Here is an 18,072-nt window from a genome sequence, read left to right as displayed (position 1 = left end):
GCACATTTTTTTCTCTGCTCTTAATTGAGTTCCCACAACACCTTTCATCAAAGGTGAGTTAATGTTCATCATTATTTGGCTGCAGTTGTCAGATCTTATGTTTTTGATCTCATGCAAATGTTGTTAAATTCATGATTTGTCAACACATACATTTTGCAAGCATAAACTCTTATCTTTATCCTTTTCCATTTCATTCATATGCTGTGTGATAACTTTCTGTTCTTCGTGTATGTCAGACGTAGATTGCTGTGCAACAACAGCAATAAGAAATTACATTTAAAAAATGGTATTATCATATTTTCAAATTACAGCTCCTTTGCAACTAGTTGTATTGCATGTGTGTGTTTGAGCTGAGGATACACTATCGCTCTTGTTATTTGCCTATTTTATTATCTTAAAGTAAAAAAACAGCAATGGATGAAATGCTTGAATTATTCTCAACCACTGTTAATTACTCTAAGCCATATCCCTGTCCATCATTATTTTGCTCACCATTCCATCTCAGAATAGACTCAGCAACAGGCAAATTAGCCTTGGTCCTGTTCCAATACAATCCAGCCTAAACTGCCAAGCTCGACCTTCTCGAAATCGGAACACAAGCAACCCAAGACCCATTTCACTCTGATTGGGGTTCATCACCAAATGATTAGCTTTTGAAAAGCAAATCAAAAGATTGATAAAAGTGCACTAAATGTCTCAACCATATTTATAGATCAATGAATTTGTAGAAACGTGACAGGTGTGTACAGCAAATTATAATTGCAACAAACTAAATTGTTTAAAAATACATTTATTATACATCACATTATTTGCAAACATTTTTTTTTTATTCAAGAAATATAATTGATATTTAAATTGCAGTCATGGTGATGTGTCATGCTTTCCACAAAAAAATAAGTTTAGAAACACTATTCTGCTTATGTTTCCTTATAGTGAGTCTATCATGAACTCAGGCTTTTACTGTGCATCTGGCATTTCGTTATCTAGTCGCCCGCTACTCTCATTATTGTCTTTGGTCTCTATAGTGTCCTTTTGCCAGACAAATGCAGCCAATGGTGTCTAAATGTTAAACTTCCCAAACAGTAGTCTATGATGGATATTATCTCCTGATGACCAGAGATGTATACTTCTGCTACACAGCATTTTTTTTTTGATTGGCATTATGAGCCTTGGTCCCAGAGCATATCCCTGGTCACCTCGGTAAGAACAGGACAATGAAAATAGACATGCCTTTGTTAATAAGTATGCATCGTGGTAAAGCAGTTGTGCAGATAGTGCATAACATTTCACATAAAGACTTTAATTCAATATTTATTAAAAAGTGGTTATACTCTCAGAAATTTACAACTATTGTATTGGAGCAATATAAAACAAAGAATTACTTCACACAATAATACTAACCAAGTATATGTGTATTTCGAGATGTTTTAACCAACATGACAATAATAATAGAAAATAGATGCAGTGCTTATGTAACTTCTTCGGTGCTGTATTATCATTCATTTCAGTTTGAGTACTGTTTATCACTGTTTAGCACAATGTATGTATTCAGTTTGTGGTTAAAACACAAACTGAAGTCTGAATATCCTACACAATAACCACATGTTGAATATTACATATATTAAACACTTGGATCCCTATGCACTGTTCTCTGCATAATTAGTATGAAATCCGAATAGGTAAAAATTTATATTTTTCTTTTTTAACTGATTCTTAATACTATCACAACGCTGTATTTCAATTCAACAATAACATAACTTTGTTTACATTTATGTATTTTTAATAATTTACATGACAAAGGTATGTTAAATCTTGAGAACAAAATTATACACCATTTTCTTAAATGATGCGCCCCTACATCACATTGTTCTGATAATGCATTGAAGATTGAGAATGATACATGTTTATAGAAGCTAGTTCACAAAATGAGAAACAAAGAATACATGTCTAGAACTCCACCGCGATACATCCTGTTCTCAAATGCTAATTAATGGATTAATTACAGAAAATAAATGATTCATGAACATTACCCAGGTATCTTGCCAGTACATTGGTTGTTATATACTCACCTGGTCCCAACCACAGAGATGATGCTGGACCTCCTATCCTTCCCAAGAACAGCACTTGTCAAGGAACTGAAACCATAGAGCACAAACTGTCCTCTGGGGGGAAGAGGGGTTGGGATAACATATTAAAAGAGAGTCTTGTGGTACTGGAACTGCTCAGCAGCTGGGCCATACTATGTAACAGAATGTTGTCACTCCAGAGAACATCTGTGTTTGTGAAGTAGGTACACAGTGGACCAGAACCTCTGTCTTTGCAATGACACAATATAGTGGATATATAGCAAGAGGAGGCAACTACCATCAGTACACTAACAGGCCTCTATATACAATGATCATGTGTTGACTTCAGTTAAATACACTTAGAAGTTTTCGCCGCAGCCCTGTATGAGAGCAGAATAACCAAAATCACAGATTGGAATGAGGCACTCTTAATGACAATGCTCGGAACATAGATTGAAGTTAATGGCACTCTCAAAATAACCTCGGAACATAGGTTGGAGTTAATAGCACTCCGAAGGTAAACTCAGTGCATAGGTTGTAGTTACAAGGTTCATTCAAACATCTGACACTCACAAATGTTTTCTCTCACAAATTCTGTTCATTCAGAGAAACACGGAATTAAGTATTTCGTCTCTGAGCAATCAGTTCAAGCGCTAAGGTTGAACGGAGAAGTAGGGAAAAGGAATGCACAAAACGCACTGGAGGAAATCACAGAAAGGGTGTGGAGGAATAGTCTAAACTTTTACGATGTTGGTGCTCATTCCTGCTAACTACTGTAGGAGGATTTTTGTGCACTAACCTGATCTCAAGTACTTAACCTGTTTCTTTCACTTGACTGATGATCAAAGAAGATATCAGAACCTTGACACAAGGAGTTGCATGGGGTCCGGAGTAGCTGTGTAGGAGGGAGACATCGAGGGAGCTGGAGCCACGAACCATCAGTTCACTATGGACTTAAAGGAGCCTGGGACAGTAAGTAGACATAATATCAATGTTTTAATATCAATATACATAAATATTGAGTTTAGTATATCGATAGTATTAAATATCGATGTTATGTATATCAATGTTAGAAATATCGCTTTTAAGTGTTGTCAAAAATATCGCAGTATGTAATGTCGACTGTAAAAATATTGTGTTAAAATATCGTTATTGTACTATATTTTAACCTTTTTAAAGTTTGTTTTGAGTATAATAATAGTTAGTTAATCTTATAAAAAATAAAATTTGTATAATATTTTTTGGGAGAGGGATGTTGGCTTTATAGGGGATAAGGGTGGGGAGTGTTTTAAAATAATTGAATACATTTTTTAATAAATTCGTATTTTGAAATTATAATTTTGAAAATATATTTCCAGAATTAGAAAATATTGTTTTAGGAGCAGGATGTTGGGTTTATAGGGGATAAGGATAGGGAGTGTTTTAAAATATTAAATACATATTTAATAAATTCAAAATCCTAAATTTAAAGTTAGAAATATTTTTTGTGAATTTAGAAATTATTGTTTTAGGATTTGGTAGTTGTGTTTATAGGGTATAACTTTGGGGAGTGTTTTAAAATTTTTTTAAAAAGTTTTTTAAAATTAAAAAATCTAAACATATTTACATAATAATCTGTGTTTGTAGTGTATATTTTTACTTGAATACTATTTATATGTAATCGTTTATTCAAATATTACAAGGTTAACTAGTGCAATAATAATGTACAATATTAATTATTACATTAATAAATGACAATATGGTAGAAATGTATATACATATGTATTAGTTTATCATATTTAATAACACATATACAATTATGACAATCAATGTCTAATATTTTAATATTAAGTATTAGGTATAGTATATGGATTAAATATTATGTATATGTAAATTGTATAATATTTAGAAAAACATAATTAAAATAAATATAAAAATAATTATCCTAATTTTGTAACAATTGAATTTTTAAATAGTTATACTATATAGTGTATTAAATTATTATAGGAATTAATAAATATTTAAATTTTAATGTAGAGTATAGTTAGTGATATTATATTATTTGCATTGGGAAAAGAAAATTAGATATGTTTAGTGTCTGTTTAGTGTCTGGCAGCTTTTTTTACTTTATAGTAATTAGAGTGGGTATAGTAAATTAATTTTGTTTAGTGTCCAGCACCTACACTGATTTAATGCTAACTGGAGTGGAAATAGTAAATTGATTAAGTTTGGTGTCCAGCCCTGTAAGCAGTTACATGTGGGGCAGACATCCATGCTGAGTGCCCTCCATGCACACACCAGCCTTTTGATACAATTGGTGTCATACACGGAGGGCATCTTATCCAACATGTCTGCCCTACATTGATCCAATCAAACCATGACCACTTCACTGACGGCAGCAGTGTCCCTCCTTCAGCAGTCCCTCAACCCTCTCACCCCTGCCCCAAACACAGTCACCACTACCCTACCTGAACACTCACACCGGCACAGGCACACACAGCAACAGACACAAGCAGCACACTACCATCCAAAACAAAGTCAAAAAACATAAATCATGCACACTCAGGAGACTGACATCAAACTCAGGGGAGATGGTAAATAAACTCACACACCCATCCACAGGCACTCCGCATTCCACAGCTACCTCTACCTCCAAAACGCCTACCCTTTACTCTCAGGTAAAACCTTCTTCACAGGTTCTCTTTCTCTCTGATCTTGGCCACTTCCCCAAAGATTCATCTGATCAGACTCCTAGGAGGAAGAGGAAATCCCCCAGGACAGAGATGCAGATCTACCCCCGCAGGCAGCCCCTCTCCTAAGCGTAGCCACACTGAGCCCCCTCCATACTTTACCCAGGACCAAAAAATGTACTTCCCCAACACCATCCAGAACTTCCACCACAAAATCAACTTTCTCACGGTCCAAGCCAACCCCTCCCAAGGTGCAGACAGACACCACCCATGTTTCCCACACACACCATTACACCATCCCCAAGACTATCAGGCCTCCCCCCACCACAACCACTTCTCCTCCCACAACACCACATGTTCTGTCTGTTCCTGACACTGAAGTGGAGCCCACACCCCCTCAATCCAACCTGTCCACTGCAGTGGACCCACCATCCCCTCAATCCAACCAGTCTACTGCAGTGGACCCACAACCCCCTAAATCAGACCAGTCCACTGCAGTGGACCCACCACCCCTTTAATCAGACCTGTCCACTGCAGTACACCCACCACCCCCTCAACCCGACCTGTCCACTGCAGTGGATACCAACAGTAGAGTAGGCACCATCCCTCCCACAACCCACACTGGGACACCCTAGTCCTATCCCTGTGGTGCCTGGCAAGGTCATATAGATGCCCCTCCAAGGTGAGATGACACATTTCTTTCAGTGCAGGCATGCGAGGGGGTGATCCTTATTTGCATCCCCTCAAGGACTGCCAATTTGCCTTATTGTTCTATATAGAAATGTCTCCTTATGAAAATGCTGAATAAAGCACTTATTTATTTTGAACCATTTATTTGGTTGTAACAAGCTTTGATAATAAGTGAACTATCCTTGATGGGCTAACGTTGTAGTGTGTGTACAATGATTTGGTGATGTGATGGACTGCATGTGCTCCATGGCATATGTGTCCTATCACAGTTTGTATTTGAGTCCCCATTGAATAGATTAGCAGGTTGTCATGAGCCACAACATTTGTAAGCATGATGTTAACATGCTCATATGAAAATCAATAAGAATGAATTCACTCTTGGACATAGGTCGTGCTGACATTTGTAGACATTGTGCAATATTTCCAAAGGGCAAACATCTAGGATGGACATGCATAATAGCGCTGTGATGAACTACAAGTCATCTGTCTCAGATTTGAAATTGTGTATACCTGAACTGTTACTAAGTGCAGATGAGTTCAGACACACACATAAACACATGCCAATGTAAACTACGTTTTCAGTGACTTGTAAGTGTTGTAGCCATGTCTGAGTATCATCTTGCCAAGGACAAGCTTTACAAAGATGAACTTCCACTGTAGGGAATTCAACTCATGGCAATGTGTTAATCAGTGACATATCCTGTTACCATGATGTGTGTGAGGTGAGCAGTAATCTCTGTCTTCCAAACAACTTTCATACCAAGACTATAGTCCCTGCATATTTCCCTATTTCAGTAGCTTTCTGTGTGCTGACTAGTCAAGTGATTTCTCAACCTATTTTACTTTGAGTGGACAAGATGTGGTTGCAGGATTAGAATGAAGTAATTCTGATAACATCCCTATTTGGGTTGATACAAGGTCCTGCATCATGATAAAACCCTCATGTGACACATTCAAATTTTCCCAAGTAACATTTCTGATAGCATCATCATTTTGTTTTAAATCTGTGATATCTTTTTGCAAGTGTGGCACTTGTATGTGTCAATGTCTGCTCACAATCAGCATATTCTACCCTTCCAATAAGCATGCATGGCACATGACACAGTGAGCAAGGGTGAGTGTGGCACTCACCCTTCAGGAATGCATAGTAAAATATTTTTTAAGGGCCACTGTCTGCCGTTAAAAAATGAAACGAAAATGTTTCATTTTTTTTTAAAATGCATCCAGTTTTCCTTTAAGGGGCTGCATAAAAAAAACTGTTTTATTTAAAAGCATTCCCAGACATGGAGGTCGGCTGAGCCCAGCAGGCCACCATCCCTGGGAGGGCTAGCCATTTCCAATGGGGTCGTAAATTGCAAGTGGCTCATTAATATTCATGAGCCTCGCATTTTACGACCCCATTGGGAATCGCTAACAGTGTCTCTGACATTGTTGTGCATGTGCTTTTGAGACTTACAAATTGCAACTCGCAATTTTTCGCAATTTGCGAGTCGCAAAAGCAACTCGGACATCTGGCCCAAAGTGATTTAGGTTTGGCCAGAGAGGTTAAAAAGCTGCTGCTTTATATGGCAAATAAGTTGCATATAAACAATTATAGTATAGTGCACCCCACTGCCTTATCAAAGAATGAATTAAAGCTGTAGGGGGTGAGGGTCAGGAGAGAAAAAGATCTGGAGTATTTAAGACAATAAGGCCTCTGCAGTTGATCTTTGCAAAGTTTGGGAATTTAATATCTCCTTTCCTCACCTGAGATAGTTGCCCAAACATGCAATGCATAATGCAGTTTTAAGGTTTAAAATTGGTCTCCATCCGCTCCAATCTCACCCAGCTGGGATAGTATCTTTTAAGAATTTGTGTGGGTTATGTTGTTGTGGGCTAATGGCCATACATATTGTATTGGACTGTCTCTATTTTAAAATTTACGTCAGAAAATTTTAAAACCAGTTCTTTTAAAATATAATATACGGGCGAGATCGGCGGCAGTTTGTCTCTTACTCAATATTTAGTTGTAACCTGGGCATTGGCTAGATTTATTGGTTTTGAAAGATGTCATGCCTGTAATGAGTGATTCATAACTATTTGTAGATTTTATATAGTATTAATATTTCTACTTTAAATAGGCGTGGCTAGCACCCGGCAAAGATGGCGGTGTAACAGCGAAGCTCAGGGCTCGGGCTGTGGTGCATGGCAGCCTTTGCTCTCCCTGAGCATCCATTCGGTATGCCAAATATGCCCCCACATACCAGTGATGCTCCGGTGACAGATCCAAGAGGTTTGTGTGGTGTGGCATGTATTAAGACAAACTCCCTGCCCATCTGTTTTTTTTAAATGGCGCCTGTTTCTCCTCACAGTCTCGTAATTTCAACTTTGACATTGCGCTGTGGTGTCTAAGTCCTAATCCTGGTGCCAAGTGAGACAGCATGGCACCCATTCTCTTCTGGGAGATGTTTACCAGACATCAGTGTGCCTAATAATTTGTATTTATATGCAGATGTTATGCAAAGCATCTGAATTTGGAAAGCTCTCCTCAAAATGGCGGCCACATGTGTTATGTTATGTTATTTGTTTTTATATAGCGCTTGAATCACCTGGGGGCATCTCGGCGCTTCACTCTAACTCACCGCCAAGGAGGGCAGCAGAAGAACAGAATTAAACAAAGTTTAATAGAGGGTTTAGTACAGGAATGCTTTTAAATGTTTTCTGAAAGCGAGGTAAGAGGGAGTTTCTCGTAGTGGGAGACTGTTCCAGTATTTGGGGGCAAGATAAGAGACAGCCAGGCCCCCAGACTGCTGGCGTCTGATACAGGGCACCAGAAGCAATTGCTTTGTGCAGGATCTTACGAGGCAAGTAGGAGCAGATCTTTCCAAATTTATTCTGGAGGTATACTAGCCCCTGACCCTGAAGTGCACGGAAGGTGAGGCAGCAGATTTTAAAGAAGGCTCTCTGCTTAATCGGAAGCCAGTGTAGCTGTCTCAGCAGTGGTTGTGAGGGGATGCCAGCAGGCCTATTCAGAACCAGCCTAGCCGCCGTGTTCTGAATCACCTGTAATATTTTCAGAGCCGTGGTTCCCACCTCAGCTAACAGGGCATTTCCGTAGTCCATGTGGCTCATAACTAGGGCCTGTGTTATGGTTTTGCGATGTTCCGAGGGGATGAACGGCAGAATCTTCCGTAGAAGCCTTAGTCTATAGTAACATGCCCCAGATACTGTGGCTATCTGATCTTGCATAGACAGGGACTGATTTAATTTGATGCCCAAATTCTTGACACAAGGCTTCGGAATAGGAGGCAGGCCAAGATGTGTTGGCCACCAATCATTTGACCAGACTGCTTCAGCCTTCCCTAGAAGCATGACTTCCATCTTGCTTGGATTTAACTGTAGACAGTTGTTGGTCATCCACTTTGAAATTTCAGAGATTCCCCTAGCAAAGCGGAGTCTGTCAGCTTCAGGGTCATGGCTGATGTTAAATAGCAGCTGGGTATCATTGGCGTATGATATTATTTCAAACCCCAGTGCTTCCACCTCCTTAGCCAATGGAGCCATATAGATATTAAAAAACGTAGGGCTAAGACAGGAGCCCTGGGGGACGCCCTTGTCTAGTGCAGTTCTATCTGATTGCTGGTGGCCCAGTATGATCGTTTGGGAACGATCTGCCAAGAAATTTCGAAGCCATTTAAGAGCCAGTCCCTGAATGCCGCAGGCGCTTAGCCTCTCTGCGAGCCTAGAATGGGAGATGGTATCAAAGGCCGCGGAGAGGTCCAGCAAGATCAGAACTGCTGAGCCGCCCTTATCCATTGTTATTCTCAAGGAATCCGTCACAGATAAAAGGGCCGTTTCTGTGCTGAATCCTCGGCGGAAACCGGACTGCGATGCATCCAGGATTCCATTTGATTCCAAATAGCTGTTCAATTGTCTATTATTAATCAGGTTTTCTAGTGTTTTTCCAAGAAGAGGGAGCAAGGAGATGGGACGGTAGTTGCCCAACTCGGACAAGTCAGCCGTGGTTTTTTTTAAAATGGGGTGCACAAAGGCTTCCTTCCAGGGTGCTGGAATTACCCCTTCCCTAATAGAAAGATTGAAAATCTTTTGTATTGAGGGGGCCAGAATGTGCGATAAGAGCGACATTATTTTAGGTGGACAAAGGTCCGTTGGTGACCCTGATTTGGCGGATGTAAGCGCCATTAGGGTCTCAAGTAACGTGATAGGGTCAAAGTGTTCAAGAGAGTACATGGTCCCTGTGGTAGTCCAGTTAGAGATAGCCCTGTCTGAAAGACTAGCAAAACTGTCTGTGGGGATATTCGCATACATTTTTGCGATTTTCTCATAGAAAGACTCGGCCAGTGAGTCACAGAGATCCTTTGTCTCAATGGCAGGCTGTTTACACGCCATGGGTTCCACAAAGTCTTTAACTACATTGAAGATGGCCTTAGCAGAGTTTTTGGAGTGCTCGATTTGATTGGCGATGAACACGCACCGTGCAGCCTTACGGTTTCGGTGGTAAGTTGCCAGGGCAGCTTTATATAGTTGTTTAGATTGTGCTGATTTGTTGCGTCTCCATTGTCTTTCTAATTTCTTACATGCAGACTTTTCCTGGCTCAATTCTGGAGTAAACCATTTTGCTGAATTACGACTGGGGGTAAGTCTGGGTTTCTGTTTCATAGGGAGAGTCGCATCCAACACTTTTTTTAGCCCCTCATTGATTTCTGTCAGCCTATTGTCAACATCCTGGTCTTCTGACGGAGTAATAGTCCGGAAGACTTCCTCAAAAACTTGGGGGGTGAGTTTGTTCCACTGCCTATATACAATGGGGCACCTGCCAACAGGGAGGATGCCAGGGACCTGGACCGGAGAGGGGGCAGCAAACGTAATCATCCGATGGTCAGTCCAGACAAGGGGCTGTGGAAGGCAGAATTTCAGATCCTCTAAGTTAGTAAAAACGAGATTAAGAGTGTGACCGCCATCGTGAGTGGGCCCTTGTATTCTTTTGTGGAGGCCCAATTGTGCCATATCTATAAGTAATTTGTTGACCTTTGGTGAGGAGCCGAGTTCCCCATGATAATTGAAGTCCCCAAGTACTACAAATTTAGCTGCTGCCAGGGCATGCGTGGCTAACAGATCAATGAGTGTGTCTGTAAAATAATTTTTCGGTCCAGGGGGGCGATAAACTAATGCTCCCGACCAGCTCTCTGAAGCTGAGAACATTGCTTTAAAAATGCCTATTTCCAGCTCCTCGTCCATCTGCGAGAAAGACCAAGAGATGTTAATATACTGCTTACACACAATAGCTATACCCCCCTGCCTTTCCCTTTCTATCAAGATGTAAAAATGTATAGTTTTCCGGGATGGCGATATTAATAGAGGGGTGGTTGGTAGAGTTCAGCCATGTTTCAGTCATGAAACAAATATCCGGGGAGTGGGAGTTTAGCATATCCCATATTTCAAACTGGTGTCTGGCAAGAGATCTAACATTGCATAACATAAAAGTGTGCGCCTCCTCCTTGGCGAGCCTTGGGATGTGCCTTAGTGCTAAATAACTTGAAAATGGATCACCTTGAAATGAACAGCAGCGACATGCTACAGGACCTTTTAACTGTGTGGGGAACTTGCTTTGGCAGTTTGTCATACCCCATCCAGAACTAAAGGTAGACCTCCGAATTTCATGAAGTTCTGCTGAGGAGTAGGCTAGAGTTTTATTTGCGGGTTTTGGAAAAGGGGGTAAAAGACACCTCTATGGAAGGATCTTGGCCATCTCCCATCGCAAACTGCGGTTTGAAATGGGATACCCATTTATCCTGCGGGACCCAGTTCTGTGGTTTATCGGAATTACTATCCACACCCCACTTGTAGACACTCCAAAACCTTCTGGGATCTTTATGGCGTCCTGCTTCTTGCAGGTCTAACCACCTCTGCCTATCCCATAGACGCTTGGATTTAAAGACAGCAGATTTATACGCCGGCCTAGCTATACGTACGTTCACACTCGAGCCACTTTTAAGGGCTCTACCTAAATCCAAGCGAGCCTGCCTACATTCTGCTGAGTACCAACGTGGAGGGTGGAAGTTACAGGGACCACTTTGTTGAGAGGGCTTAACCAACAGCGTACGCAGGTCCTTAAAAAAAGCCTCATGAATTCTGGTTCCACTTTCAATACTAGTAGTTGGGCACTCCTCACTCACTACACCCTTCAAGTCACTTATTGCCTGAGTAAGCTTGCTAGCTATAAAATCAATATTCTCCTGAATGACTACAACTTTAGACCAGCGGACATGGCGCATATCATTAGTAATGACAACGTCCACTGGAGAAATGGTATCAATCACCCTTCCCAAACTAACTGGTGGTTCCCAATATGATATTTTTGCCGATAGGGGGTTATGATCGCTCTCTACTCTATCTATAATTTGCATGTCCTAGAAATACCTCCACAGGCTCAAACTAACAAGAATATAGTCTATTCTACTCTGCCGGGGGCCGTTCTTAAATGTATTAGCCCCACTTTTATCACCTGGTGTTTTACCATTGGCGGATCTAACTCCTTTGTTTAGGCAGAGTGAATTAAGCTGTATTGCAATTTGCGTCCACCTTTTAATGGGGACTAGATCCAATTTAGGAACCCCCCATTCCCTATCTTCTTCATATGAAAGGTTCCAGTTATCATTCAAGAGAGGCTCAAAAGTTACATTAAAATCTCCTCCTATAATAATATTAAAATGGAGAAGATTGCTCTCTAAATGTTCTTCCAGAAGTGTTAAGACTTCCGAGTTCTTTCCCCCGGTACTTCTGGCATATACATTGTATATATGAATAGGGTCTCGATTCACAAACTCCAACATAAGGGCCTGGAGATCCCTATGATAAGTGGGTATTATCTTGACCATTACAGCAAGATCTTGGTTGATCCAGATTGTCAGGCCACCTGACGGTCGACCTTTCCCTTTCTTTTCCGCTAGGATTCCATAGTTTAGATACCCCGGAAATGCAACTGCTCCAGAGCCAAGGTTTCCTGGAATAAGCATATTTCATGCCGGCTGATAAAAGAAGCCCACTCCAGGGAATCCATTTTCGTTCTCAGACCAGCAATGTTCCATGAAAGAACTGATCCGGTAAGTAGAGGAGATTCTATAAATTTGGGAATCTCCTGGGTGATAACTAATGATTTATTCTGTACAGATGACACCCCTGGGAGCGGGGGTTCTAAAAAAGAAGTGGGGTCCATTGAGATAATTAATGCGTGATCTGGGACCTCATCACTAGTAGTCTCCCTGGGTGTTATTTTTCCAATCTGGGTCTGTAGTCAATCGTTATTGTCCAATCCAGAACAGGCCATACCTATGCTCCTCTCAGGAATTTCTCTAGTTAGTGTCCTTCTCTGGTAGGGTTGTGATCTCATTTGAATCTGGGAGTTATCTGGGGGCCAGGTTCTATATTCCAAAGCCAGCAAATCCTCCACTATCTTTGGGTTTTTTAGGACCACCTCAATACAATCATCGGTATCGCCTGGTGATGTGATTCTTGTGGTTTTTACAATGTCCTCCCTGATAACAGACCTACACCCCCTAGTGTGCCTAATCCAATGGATTGCCTTATTCGTTAGGGAGTCCGGGGTCTCATAGCCTCGTCCTATAGGTATTTTTGGGACATTCACCATATACACTGCCTGTGTGCGGTTTTGGCAATCGTTACGGTGAAGATGGTATGGATTAAGGGAATATGATCTTGATTCTTGCCGGCAGCTTTCTTTTGTATTCTCGCCCATACTAGCTCTAGCCACTGGCATAACATTTGGCTTTGAGATCAATCTTTTGGGCGAATTAACCACATTTTTTCCCTTTAGATTTGGATTGCCTATGGATTGTGTGATCCCCCTTTCTTTCCTCACCAACGGACTGCGTGTAGGTGGAGTGGAAGTCAAAGGGGCAGATGGAACAAATACTTTCCCTCCAACCACACTTTTGTTCATTGGGCCTGGCGAGCAAGCTTTTGCAAGATTAAGTGAACATTGCCCTGAATGATTTTTTAAGGTATTAACTGTGACAGTCAAAAGATCAACTTTAACATGCAATGACTCAACCAAACCACACAGTTGGTTTATAATTACCCACAGGGGGTTGGCTGTTATCTCAGGAGACATATGCACACCAATAGTTCCAGACAAAGATAAGGAATTTTCCATAGGGGGGGGAAATCAACGAGGTTCCTACTGCATTGTCACTCTCCATATGAGACAGAACAGAGAACCTATTGTTACTAAATAAGGGTTCTAAGTCCTCAGCACTGACATCAAGTTCTACAGGTGGATTCAACTGATCTATGCTTAACTCCTTCTCATCAATTGTTACAATATTTGTCCCTACCCCCACAGCAGGTTTACTTAGAAACATATCGGGAATTATCACCACCCCCTTATCCTGCCTTTTACCCGTGCTGGCCCCCAGTTTCACAATACCCTCACATGTTTGCTCAACAATTTTAGGAGCTTGAGTCAGTATGACCCTACAGTCTTGAATCAGATCATCTATTCGATCCATGACACAATTGGCTCCTGCATGAGACAGCCGCTTGCCGGATGACTTAGTTTTACATTTTCTTGCTTTTTTCCCACCTTTAGGCACTCCCCCTACTACTTCGCCAGAGTCTACTGTCAATTTCCGTTTCCCCATGCTTCCGGATAGCTAGTCCGTGCAGTTAAAAATTAATAATCACACAGAGTACCTCAGTTGTAGATAAAAGGGGATTGGCCCAGCCCTGCCACCTCCTGCCCCCGGACTGTCACAGACTGTCTGCCCTTTGTCCGGGCTTCGTCCGGCTTTGGTCCCGCGCTGCGTGACCCGAAAACTGTTTATATTCTGTCAGTAATTAGGGGGCGGTCCTCCGCTCAGGTGGGCTACCGCGCGGACTCCTGGAGTCCTGTGCGCTGATGAAATCACTAAGCCCCCCCGCGATGAAAACAGCCTCGGGCACTGTGGACACTTCTTACTCTCCCGCCTGGGGAGACAGCAGCTCTGGACACAGTGAGCAGGAGCTCACGAAGCGGGACCCTCTGGTCAAAAGTTGTAGAAGTTGTAGGAGTTTCGTGCTCACTCACTCTGTGAGCCAAACGGGCAAAAACGGCTTAGTTCCCTCTTTTCTCTCCCCCTAAAGAACGTGGCAGCAGTAATAGCGTCTCTCACGCCTCGGGCAAACCAGGAATCATAAGGCCCCTCCAAACACCTCCAAGCTCAAGGTATCCCCACTGTGCAGGAGCCGCCAGATCACAACAGCTGCAGTATGCAAATGCGGTGGTAGTTTTCAAATTGTAGTACTCAAGCTCACCTTGTCTTGCCTCAGCCTCAGTACACGAACGCTGCCGTGCAGCCCCCAGCAGATGCCGGTGCCAAGCAAAGTGAATGTAGATGTCCCAGCAAGCCGAGCGCTGACCTCTGACCGCTGGCAGCCGCCGACAGCCGCGTCCTCACCTGTGCACCATGCACAGAAACACACAGAAACCTGCAGCAGCAACCGTGCCCAATACGAAAAAATTCACGCTTGCCGTTTTCCGTTTTAAGGGCCACAAAGGAAGCTTTTTCTGCCCGGAGATTAGAGGATTAGAAGTCCAGGAGGCCAGGGTTCGCCAAAGCCACAGCAGCTGGATCAGTAGCACGCCATCTGACCGCCATCGTCATCCTCGTGGAGAGCGGAGGACAAGTGTATCACCCACAAGCAATTAAATCTACTGTGTTTCCTGCACTTTTTGCATTCTCTCCAATTCTCACCTCAATATTCCTTCGTAAGTAACCTTCAAATCTGCATCTCTGGTCTGATAAATCCAGTGTGCGAGTATGCCCCGTTCCAAAAGTTATTTATACGCCGCTAAACCAATCCGTTACAACCAATTCCCCACCTGATTATCAACCAATGCCCACCACGTGTGCGCGGGTTAGGGGGTTCCTCTCTGGTCCGCCGATCGTATTATTTCCGGTGGAGCGTGCCTCTACTTCCTGTCCTACGTTGCTGATTCCCAATATATCGGTCCACCGTTCCTGGTAGGCTGACGACTAAAAACTAGCAATCCTATTCGGCGAACCGCTAACCTATGAACATCTCTGCCTTCGTTTTCCTGAACCACTATGTTTACCCTGTTGCACTATCACCTGCGAGTTGCCGAAGAGTATTTTATATGTCTAATCCCATAACAAATACAGGGAACGCTGAATTACTAGTAGGTGTCTGTTGATCTACGGACAGAATATTACTCAACAAATCCTACAGCCCGGGTGTCATTACACAAACCGGGCCGAGAATACATCCTGCTGCCTCTGTGTTATAATCCTAATGTATATGTTTTATCTACACTGACAAATTTCCAAATTAACCGCCTCAATAGATCCTTTGGCCCGGGTACCATTTACGTAAACCGGGTAAAGAATAATACCCGCTATCTCTGTGATATGATTGTAATGTGTTAGACTCTCCTGGTCACCTAACATGATACTTTCTTACCGGGAGTGTGGAACTTATTCTTCTTCCAATCTTACACCCAGCCACCTCCTTTTATCTGCACAGACGATTTCCCAATTAAGCGCCTATGCCATTACATCACTCATACGGAATATTCCAAAATCAAACCACTATCTAAAGCTCTTCTTTCATTTCATCAAATGATGTCGACGTTAAGCCAACAATATTCCGATACAAAGGCAATAGCCCATCACATTGTTCATTCTCCATGGATTAAACAATCCCACTGTTTTGACCCCATCAAAAAATCTATAAACACTGGAGAGGATTAATCTAAAAAGTAGTGCAGTTCAGAATCCTTGTTGAGTCCCTGTGTCACTGATCTACATTTACTTATCCACCTCGCCTCTGTTTGCCTGATTTTAAGATCCCAGTCCCCACCTCTTACAATTTGGGTCACCTTCTGTACACCATGAAATCTAAAACTTTTTCGAGTTCTGTGTTCACTCTCCATATGTACAAATAATGGTGACTTAATATCACAATTAATTATAGCACGTCTGTGTTCCTGGATCCTTATTTTCAAAGGTCTTCTTGTGCTCCCTATGTATAAATTAGTGCAGTCACAAATGATAGCTTAAATAACCCCCACACTATTACAGTTAATGAACTCGTTAATGCAGTAACATTTGCTACCATTGTAAGCAAAGTTTACTGTTTTATTCAGACCTAAAGAACATACATTGCACGACCCACAGACGTAAAAGCCTTTAGGAAGGGGTGGTAGCCAATTCATAGTCCCTGGACTTTCTGCTTGAATATAATTTCTAGACACTTTTTCCTTGATCGTTTTACATTTCTTATATGTCACCATAGGTCTGTCACCTATCACTCCCACCAAACCAGGTACACCCTTCAACAAGTTCCAGTTTTTACTGAGTGCCTTCCTGATCTGGTCTTTCTCAATGCAATAGGTTGTCACAAAAGATAATCTTCTACCTTGATCCCCTCTAATTTTCTGCACTAGTGTAGATTCTCTGCTAATTCTCGACACTCTTTTCCATACTTTTACGAGATGTTTATTAGTATAGCCCCTCCGGCTCAACCTGTTCTGTAAATTATCCAGTTCCTCCCTGCAGTCGCAGTCGCGACTGCAGTTTCATCGTACCCCGACCATCTCCCCAAAGGGAATTCCCGAAATAACTGAGGCCGGGTGAAAACTGTCAGCCCGTAGTATTGAATTAGTAGCCGTGGTTTTCCTGAAAAACTTACTGGTTATCCTATCACCTTCTACCACTAGTGTCACATCCAGATATTCAATTTGATCGGTGATAGGAATTTTTATCCTATATGTTCAATTAAATCTCTGTTGCTAAAGGTGAGCAATTGTATCTTCATCGAGCAATGTTTTTCTGACAACAAATGGTTAAGTTAATGTGATCCTCCATGGTGATGGTTGAAGTTCATTGGTGCCCAACAGTGGGTTTTAGAATGTTCAATAGACAGCGGAAGATCTGTTGTTTCAAGAGACAATGTAAAGATATTGTTGTAGTGCTATGACGAATTATGTATATAGATGCTTGTGGTACAAGGGGACACAAGAAGGAAGGGTATACCAGTGATTTTCGTTTGTATTAGATTGTGCAGCATTGTGTCTAGCAATGAATGTATTAGTGATTATTGTTTGTATTCTTTTTCACAGCCCTGAGGATGGCCCAGAAGGGGATGAAACGCGTCGGCTGTTGATTATACTGTGACCATTGATACATAACAGAAAAAATAAAACAGAATATTCAGCACAGAAGAATCTTTTGGAAAACTGTTATTGAGAATTTATGATATTGTATTATATGTTGTGTAATAAGTACGCTCCTTCCTTAGTTGATTTATTTCCATGGTATGCGGGGGTAGGGCGGTGCCTCTGAGGGTGGTTGAGCATAAAAGTACAAACTACAGAATTGCTCTTAGGTGCACCTAGGTAGATGACCCAACATCGTCCAAATTTGAGTGAATATGTTTATCATATCAGTTTTGGAATGTTTATATTATTTTCCTATTCCTGCTCGGGTCCGGTCACACACACCAGCTGTTTGTTTTTCTGTTCCAAGACCTTCATGACTCCCTTTTTTGCTTCAGGGGTTGGAGAATATATATAGATCGCTGATCAGTGGCAATAAGCAGTTAGCTACAGCCTTCCCCAGAAGAGGAGT

At 41.7% G+C, this 18,072-nt stretch overlaps 1 long non-coding RNA gene across 1 annotated transcript; it reads left to right on the top strand.

Moving 5' to 3' along the window:
* The first annotated feature begins 23 nt into the window (after positions 1 to 23).
* On the top strand, positions 24 to 17,669 carry LOC144782673 (uncharacterized). Its single transcript, XR_013601201.1, has 2 exons — positions 24 to 3,038; positions 17,565 to 17,669. It is a non-coding gene; the product is annotated as an uncharacterized LOC144782673 (long non-coding RNA).
* Positions 17,670 to 18,072: the final 403 nt, after the last annotated feature.

The sequence above is a fragment of the Lissotriton helveticus genome, chromosome 9 (genome assembly GCF_964261635.1).
Source record: "Lissotriton helveticus chromosome 9, aLisHel1.1, whole genome shotgun sequence".
NCBI classification, from domain to species: domain Eukaryota; kingdom Metazoa; phylum Chordata; class Amphibia; order Caudata; family Salamandridae; genus Lissotriton; species Lissotriton helveticus.
The sequence above is the reverse complement of the archived record's forward strand: the minus strand, read 5'-3'. Positions and strand labels throughout refer to the sequence as shown.